The following is a 9,302-nucleotide window of genomic DNA, read 5'->3' as shown; positions in this document are numbered from 1 at the left end:
ATAGAAACGATGCCGACCAAAATACAATGCCTAACTCCTATTACAATGAAGCAATTTGTGAATCAATTTAAATGTCCGTTTTTTCTTTTCCCTTTTTTCTGACTCATCTTTCTCAATATCCTATCTATATAACGTGAATTTTTGGAATAATTTTAGAAAAAGGTATGTAAAATAAATCGTACCTAGCTGCATATACTACCAGCACAAATGCTTGTATTAAAACAATTAAAGCATTTGAATACAGTAAGAAGAAACATATGATTTCTAACTCATATTTAAGGTTTTCTTTGTCAAAATATTGTAATTATTTTACAAAAGAGGCTCCTGCTGACCTTTAACAATAATGAACGCAAAAATGAATACAATAAAAACGATGTCATTTGTGTTCATATAGTGAGTTACTCACTCAACATTTCATACATACAATTATTGATAGTTGGGTCTGCGCTATAGAGTCTGGCTCTGAATCTGGAAAATTTTGTCTATAACAAACAACTAAAACTATCTTTGGTCAATCTATCGCCCCTTTTACTCCTACCAAAAAGCTGGCAAACCTGAACAGAGTGCCTGCTAAAAAAACAATTCGTCCGTCGTGTATCAAAATCATAGGTGTAGTTTACATATAATAATTAGGCACGTAAATTTGCATAGCTCGCTTGCGAACCGCTGAACCAATACAAAGCTAAGGACACGAAACGTGTGATTCAAGAGCAACGCTGCGGTCCAGGGGCGGATCCAGCCAGCGGCAGGGGAGGGGGCCCAATTCGTGAGAAAATATTTAGCGATGAAATAGCCGACTGATAATTCAATCAGTGGTGGTGGGGGGAGGGGGTAGTGAGCACCATTTTTTGTTTTGGCCTCGAAAATTAAAAAATCGCCCCCCCCCCTTGAGTGCCAGCCCATCTTAAAAAGAAGGTGAAATTAACCTGCTTTTACAATTTTTTTCCCAGGGGTGGGGGCCACGTTTCCAAATAACACACATTAACCCCTTTGATTGTGAAATTTATCCCTTTTCATGCGGTTCTCGGGCAACCCTTTTTAATCTTTAGAGATCATACAAACTATTAGTCAAAGTATCATACGTTTATGTATATTCATAATTATTGTTGAACGGGTTCACTTTGGATTTAGAGCCTAAAGTTGTATCCTCATCGTTCCACAGCCCGACATTCTACCATCTCTTTTAACTGAATAACAGAGAGGTATTATTTATGGAGGTTACACGTGCACAATTGTACTTGGTACGAACTTCGGTATTTGAAGAGATGTCAAAAAACAGGCGCCACATTATCAAAAGGGGGATCCCAAAAGAATTTAACTGAAAAAATACCAGGCAGAATAAGGTACGGAATTTATGTGCAACGGTCTGTATAAAAGTGCTTTGAAGCACTTTTATACAGACCGTTGCACATAAATCATTGATAATGTGGTTATCATTACAAAATTGTGCATGAAATAACATCCAATCATGCACAGAACTCAATTGATCTACGATAAACGTGAAAGGTGTTTAGCACTTTTTCCAAACAACGCACATATTTTCTTTTCATGATGTGATTATAAAAATAATAGTTCGTTCTCATAATTATATGGCTTGTTAGGACCGCGGGCCCTCTCAAAGAGCTTTACACATATATATTATTACCCCGGTACTTGGATTCAGGCTTTAATACCCGCACACAATGTACACATATTCTCCACTCCCTGTGGAGCATTCCAGCCAGGCGCACACTTACTAATCTAACCACATTAGCTTCATATGGGAATGTTGTATCATCCGCTTAAAGGTATAGACCAGTTCTGGTCATGCGATAGCATTGTGAAAGAAACGTTGTGGAATAGATCAGAAAAGGTTGATCATCTAGCATATAATTATTGGTGTGTCCTGCAAGGTTCTGGAATCATCAAATTGATAAGGAATATGGCCCAGTCTTTGTAAAGTTACAAGCAATTTAGGGACATTAGAACCGCGGCAGGACCCGATCACAAGGTTCAGCGGTTCGATTCCAGCCGCGGCACTAATTTCCTTTGGCAAGACATTGATCTACATTTGCCACAATCAACTCAGCTGTTATAAATGGGTACCTAGCAGATATTAATTCCTTGATATGCTAGAGCGCCGCTATGGCCGCCTTGCTAAAGCCAGGGTAATAACCGGGACAGCGCCAGGAGCGTCACGTTTACTAGGATAAGTGACCCCTATTACTTGAGAATTAAGATAATTAACTCTTTTTATTTTTACACGTGAACCTTTTCCTTTTAAATAAGTGCATTTTTCCTTATGATCAAGCGCTCCCCCTCCCCAAGAACGATTCATCAAAATATAATGATTGTGCCTTTTCTCACAACAAATGCCACTTTTTAATTCAGGTGAATTTCCATTTATTGGTGTAGGAACTACCCCTATATACCTCCTTTAACCGCCCTTTTTACTTTGACACGTGCCTGTCTTCAGTTGTAATAAATTCAATTTTTCTTTCTCATAATTGGCTCTTTTTCCTCTGTATTTGTTCTCCCCCCCCCCCCCCACAGTAAAGCGTTTTATTCAAAAATAGTGCAGTAAGCATTTGTCTATTGAGTGATAATAACAATGCCTGGAATTATTGAACATGAGATAATATTACACATACTGTGTATAAGCCACTGGCGGTTAAAAAGATTAACAGAGGTCCTAAGGTAAGATGCCAATACTGTACACCACAGTGCCAGCCAGCATCCACCGATTACACTTCAATACCCAACAGCCAGGACAATAGATCCGGTCCAGTAACACCATTGTTCTGGTTCGGTAACTCCACTGCCTCCGCACGTCGAGCACAATAGTGCACCCTATGAATGCCGACACGTCACTGTATATTACACACATCATGGATCAAACATATCATCAGCATTTATCAAAACAAAATCATTAAAAACCTGACTATCATCTTTCAAATGAATCTTGCTTCATATTTTCACAAAATATAGTTTTTTCCTAAGGCTGTATAGAAACGATGCCGACCAAAATACAATGCCTAACTCCTATTACAATGAAGCAATTTGTGAATCAATTTAAATGTCCGTTTTTTCTTTTCCCTTTTTTCTGACTCATCTTTCTCAATATCCTATCTATATAACGTGAATTTTTGGAATAATTTTAGAAAAAGGTATGTAAAATAAATCGTACCTAGCTGCATATACTACCAGCACAAATGCTTGTATTAAAACAATTAAAGCATTTGAATACAGTAAGAAGAAACATATGATTTCTAACTCATATTTAAGGTTTTCTTTGTCAAAATATTGTAATTATTTTACAAAAGAGGCTCCTGCTGACCTTTAACAATAATGAACGCAAAAATGAATACAATAAAAACGATGTCATTTGTGTTCATATAGTGAGTTACTCACTCAACATTTCATACATACAATTATTGATAGTTGGGTCTGCGCTATAGAGTCTGGCTCTGAATCTGGAAAATTTTGTCTATAACAAACAACTAAAACTATCTTTGGTCAATCTATCGCCCCTTTTACTCCTACCAAAAAGCTGGCAAACCTGAACAGAGTGCCTGCTAAAAAAACAATTCGTCCGTCGTGTATCAAAATCATAGGTGTAGTTTACATATAATAATTAGGCACGTAAATTTGCATAGCTCGCTTGCGAACCGCTGAACCAATACAAAGCTAAGGACACGAAACGTGTGATTCAAGAGCAACGCTGCGGTCCAGGGGCGGATCCAGCCAGCGGCAGGGGAGGGGGCCCAATTCGTGAGAAAATATTTAGCGATGAAATAGCCGACTGATAATTCAATCAGTGGTGGTGGGGGGAGGGGGTAGTGAGCACCATTTTTTGTTTTGGCCTCGAAAATTAAAAAATCGCCCCCCCCCCCCCCTTGAGTGCCAGCCCATCTTAAAAAGAAGGTGAAATTAACCTGCTTTTACAATTTTTTTCCCAGGGGTGGGGGCCACGTTTCCAAATAACACACATTAACCCCTTTGATTGTGAAATTTATCCCTTTTCATGCGGTTCTCGGGCAACCCTTTTTAATCTTTAGAGATCATACAAACTATTAGTCAAAGTATCATACGTTTATGTATATTCATAATTATTGTTGAACGGGTTCACTTTGGATTTAGAGCCTAAAGTTGTATCCTCATCGTTCCACAGCCCGACATTCTACCATCTCTTTTAACTGAATAACAGAGAGGTATTATTTATGGAGGTTACACGTGCACAATTGTACTTGGTACGAACTTCGGTATTTGAAGAGATGTCAAAAAACAGGCGCCACATTATCAAAAGGGGGATCCCAAAAGAATTTAACTGAAAAAATACCAGGCAGAATAAGGTACGGAATTTATGTGCAACGGTCTGTATAAAAGTGCTTTGAAGCACTTTTATACAGACCGTTGCACATATATCATTGATAATGTGGTTATCATTACAAAATTGTGCATGAAATAACATCCAATCATGCACAGAACTCAATTGATCTACGATAGACGTGAAAGGTGTTTAGCGCTTTTTCCAAACAACGCACATATTTTCTTTTCATGATGTGATTATAAAAATAATAGTTCGTTCTCATAATTATATGGCTTGTTAGGACCGCGGGCCCTCTCAAAGAGCTTTACACATATATATTATTACCCCGGTACTTGGATTCAGGCTTTAATACCCGCACACAATGTACACATATTCTCCACTCCCTGTGGAGCATTCCAGCCAGGCGCACACTTACTAATCTAACCACATTAGCTTCATATGGGAATGTTGTATCATCCGCTTAACTCTTTATGCGCCACTTAAAAAACCCCCCTGTGCCACATTCTTTTAGGGTCACACATTTCGAGGGAATCTTTATTGACTCTGCTGAATCAAGAGGCTATAACTCTTCACTGGATGATCATGATGAAAAATATTGTGCAGCAAAGTTGTAGACCGGAAAACGTGCTTTTCGATGAACCGTCATTTGTTATATTTTGAATTATCATTTTTATAATAATCATAATTATATAATGTTTAATTTTTCTTATTTACGGCAGTTTTTTATCCCTCTAGAATTTCTTATTTAGCAATGATAAGACATCTTCAAATCGAATCTATTAGAAAGGTGGACTTCTTACCTTTCTTTACATACCTTGCTCAAGTATTCTAACAATTCAGAAGGTTAGTATTTAGGTTGTTGAAGAAAAGAAGTTCAATAGGGAGAGACTTGAAAGTACCCCGCTCAGCCACCCTTGACAATGGGCTAATCTGCCCATTGAAATCCCTATTACCCCAGGTTATTGTCAATGTCCGGTTTAGCGGGGCATGAAAAGGGACGTCGTGGGGATGTTTTTCTTTGTTGTGCCATGATAAGTCAATAAGAAATAAGAGAATGTTATTGATTTTGCCCACTGGTATGAGCATGTAAAAATGGTATAGGCATAATATATTATATGTGATATACATGACATAATCAGCATCTTATTGAAATGTCTCATTATGAATGTTCACCGCATCTGTTCTCTCACCTTCTTTACCCCTCAATAAAATTGATTTCAAGTACATTTATCACAGCCATAGATATACAAAGAAAGAATGAATCAATCTTAAAATATAAACTATATTGCATTGTTTTCCATTTACTTTATTGTGAGAGAGCTTATTATCAGAAATGATTGACGAGTGGAGTATGCAATGAATAAAATATGGAGAACGGACGTGAGAGACATTATGAGAGAGAAATAGTGATATGAAATGAAAGGACTTTACTGTGAATAAAGATTATAAGAGAAAGAGATAAAGATGACGGCAAGACAGGATACATATTGATACGAAAATAACAATAATAATGAGATAGAGATGACGGAAAGAAAGAGAGTAAACACTGATAGCATAAGAATGAATAAAGATAATAAGAGAAAGATATAGAGATGACGGCAAGACATAGGGTACATATAGATAGGAAAATGATAATAATAATAAGATAGAGATGACGGAAAGAAAGAGAGTAAACACTGATAGCATAAGAATGAATAAAGATAATAAGAGAAAGATATAGAGATGACGGCAAGACATAGGGTACATATAGATAGGAAAATGATAATAATAAAAAGATAGAGATGACGGAAAGAAAGAGAGTAAACACTGATAGCACAAGAATGAATAAAGATAATAAGAGAAATATATAGAGATGACGGCAAGACATAGGATACATATTGATAGGAAAATAATAATAATAATAAGATAGAGATGACGGCAAGAAAGAGAGTAAACACTGATAGCATAAGAATGAATAAAGATAATAAGAGAAAGATATACAGATGACGGCAAGACATAGGGTACATATAGATAGGAAAATGATAATAATAATAAGATAGAGATGACGGCAAGAAAGAGAGTAAACACTGATAGCATAAGAATGAATAAAGATAATAAGAGAAAGATATAGAGATGACGGCAAGACATAGGGTACATAATTATAGATAGGAAAATGATAATAATAATAAGATAGAGATGACGGAAAGAAAGAGAGTAAACACTGATAGCATAAGAATGAATAAAGATAATAAGAGAAAGATATAGAGATGACGGCAAGACATAGGGTACATATAGATAGGAAAATGATAATAATAATGAGATAGAGATGACGGCAAGAAAGAGAGTATTACACTCATAGCATAATAATGAATAAAGATAATAAGAAAAAGATATACAGATGACGGCAAGACATAGGGTACATATAGATAGGAAAATGATAATAATAATAAGATAGAGATGACGGAAAGAAAGAGAGTAAACACTGATAGCATAAGAATGAATAAAGATAATAAAAGAAAGATATAAAGATGACGGCAAGACAGGATACATCTTTCTTTCATTAGTTTTATTCATTCTTATTCTATCACTGTCTACTCTCTTTCTTGCTGTCATCTCTAGCTCTTTCATTAATTTTTATTCATTCTTATTCTATCAGTCTACTCTCTTTCTTGCTGTCATCTCTATCTCTTTCTTTCATTATTTTTATTCATTCTTATTCTATCACTGTCTACTCTCTTTCTTGCTGTCATCTCTATCTCCTTCTTTCATTTTTTTTATTCATTCTTATTCTATCAGTCTACTCTCTTTCTTGCTGTCATCTCTAGCTCTTTCATTAATTTTTATTCATTCTTATTCTATCAGTCTACTCTCAGGGAACACTTTTATCACTAGAGTCTTCGTCACTGCTCGATTCGTCGGAATCAGAGTCCATGCTCCATGCTTCCATAGTAACAAGATCTCGAGCCTCCTCTACACTAAACACACGTTGACGTTTTCCAGCAGGTGCCATCGTAACATCAGTAAAAAAAATCCAAAGAAAACCGCTAAATACACGGTAATTTCGAATGTAACACTATGAAGAAAAACAGTTTACCGGAAAGTGTGCGATGTATACAATGTAAACAATAGTAAACGCAACGCGTGGCTACACACTGCGAGCGGTATTATGAATGTCTAATTGACTCGTATACATCTGTGCAAAAATGCGAAGTTGGCACGCCTACGTCCGTGCAAATCGGCGAACAAAGCAAACAAAGAGTTAAAGGTATAGACCAGTTCTGGTCATGCGATAGCATTGTGAAAGAAACGTTGTGGAATAGATCAGAAAAGGTTGATCATCTAGCATATAATTATTGGTGTGTCCTGCAAGGTTCTGGAATCATCAAATTGATAAGGAATATGGCCCAGTCTTTGTAAAGTTACAAACACTTTAGGGACATTAGAACCGCGGCAGGACCCGATCACAAGGTTCAGCGGTTCGATTCCAGCCGCGGCACTAATTTCCTTTGGCAAGACATTGATCTACATTTGCCACAATCAACTCTGCTGTTATAAATGGGTACCTGGCAGATATTAATTCCTTGATATGCTCGAGCGCCGCTATGGCCGCCTTGCTAAAGCCAGGGTAATAACCGGGACAGCGCCAGGAGCGTCACGTTTACTAGGATAAGTGACCCCTATTACTTGAGAATTAAGATAATTAACTCTTTTTATTTTTACACGTGAACCTTTTCCTTTTAAATAAGTGCATTTTTCCTTATGATCAAGCGCACCCCCTCCCCAAGAACGATTCATCAAAATATAATAATTGTGCCTTTTCTCACAACAAATGCCACTTTTTAATTCAGGTGAATTTCCATTTATTGGTGTAAGAACTACCCCTATATATACCTCCTTTAACCGCCCCTTTTTACTTTGACACGTGCCTGTCTTCAGTTGTAATAAATTCAATTTTTCTTTCTCATAATTGGCTCTTTTTCCTCTGTATTTGTTCCCCCCCCCCCCCCACAGTGAAGCGTTTTATTCAAAAATAGTGCAGTAAGCATTTGTCTATTGAGTGATACTAACAATGACTGGAATTATTGAACATGAGATAATATTACACATACTGTGTATAAGCCACTGGCGGTTAAAAAGATTAACAGAGGTCCTAAGGTAAGATGCCAATACTGTACACCACAGTGCCAGCCAGCATCCACCGATTACACTTCAATACCCAACAGCCAGAACAATAGATCCGGTCCAGTAACACCATTGTTCTGGTTCGGTAACTCCACTGCCTCCGCACGTCGAGCACAATAGTGCACCCAATGAATGCCGACACGTCACTGTATATTACACACATCATTGATCAAACATATTATCAGCATTTATCAAAACAAATCATTAAAAACCTGACTATCATCTTTCAAATGAATCTTGCTTCATATTTTCACAAAATATAGTTTTTTCTAAACCAAACTAAATTTTTACCTCGCTAAAAACTTGTAGTGGTACAAGGCGAATTTCAGCCAATGTGATTTTTTTTTTTTGATTTTTTTTTAAACCAAATGATAATGGAATTAAAAGCTTTATTGCTAATTTGGTGTGATTTCAAAAAGAACATTTGTTATAGTTAATTTCACCACAAATTTAAATCTGTCGTAAAATTTCTTTTCGAAATATTCCCATACCTTCCTCACTATGTGACATTCGAATAATAACATTTCAATGGTTTATTCATGCAATAAACAGAATGTACATATGCTGCTTGATTTAATCGGTATTTTGCACAAATCGGAGTTTGTCGGAGTAATGCAATTGATCAAGCAATATTGGAATATTGTTTGGTATGGTAATGAGTTAAAACGACGCAATTCCTTTAATGAGATTTGTTGCCGGATTTTATCTTCTTATATTTCTTTCCTTTTTTCATTATTTGATACCTTTTCTTTTACCATTGGAACGTAAATATTTGTAAATACTTTTCTTTGCTTCATCTAAATACTATGGAAATATGGTCTAAGTGGGTTGG

This window comes from Strongylocentrotus purpuratus, unplaced genomic scaffold, assembly GCF_000002235.5.
Source record: "Strongylocentrotus purpuratus isolate Spur 01 unplaced genomic scaffold, Spur_5.0 spur5_scaffold_18, whole genome shotgun sequence".
NCBI classification, from domain to species: Eukaryota; Metazoa; Echinodermata; class Echinoidea; order Camarodonta; family Strongylocentrotidae; genus Strongylocentrotus; species Strongylocentrotus purpuratus.
This window is presented reverse-complemented; position numbering follows the sequence as displayed.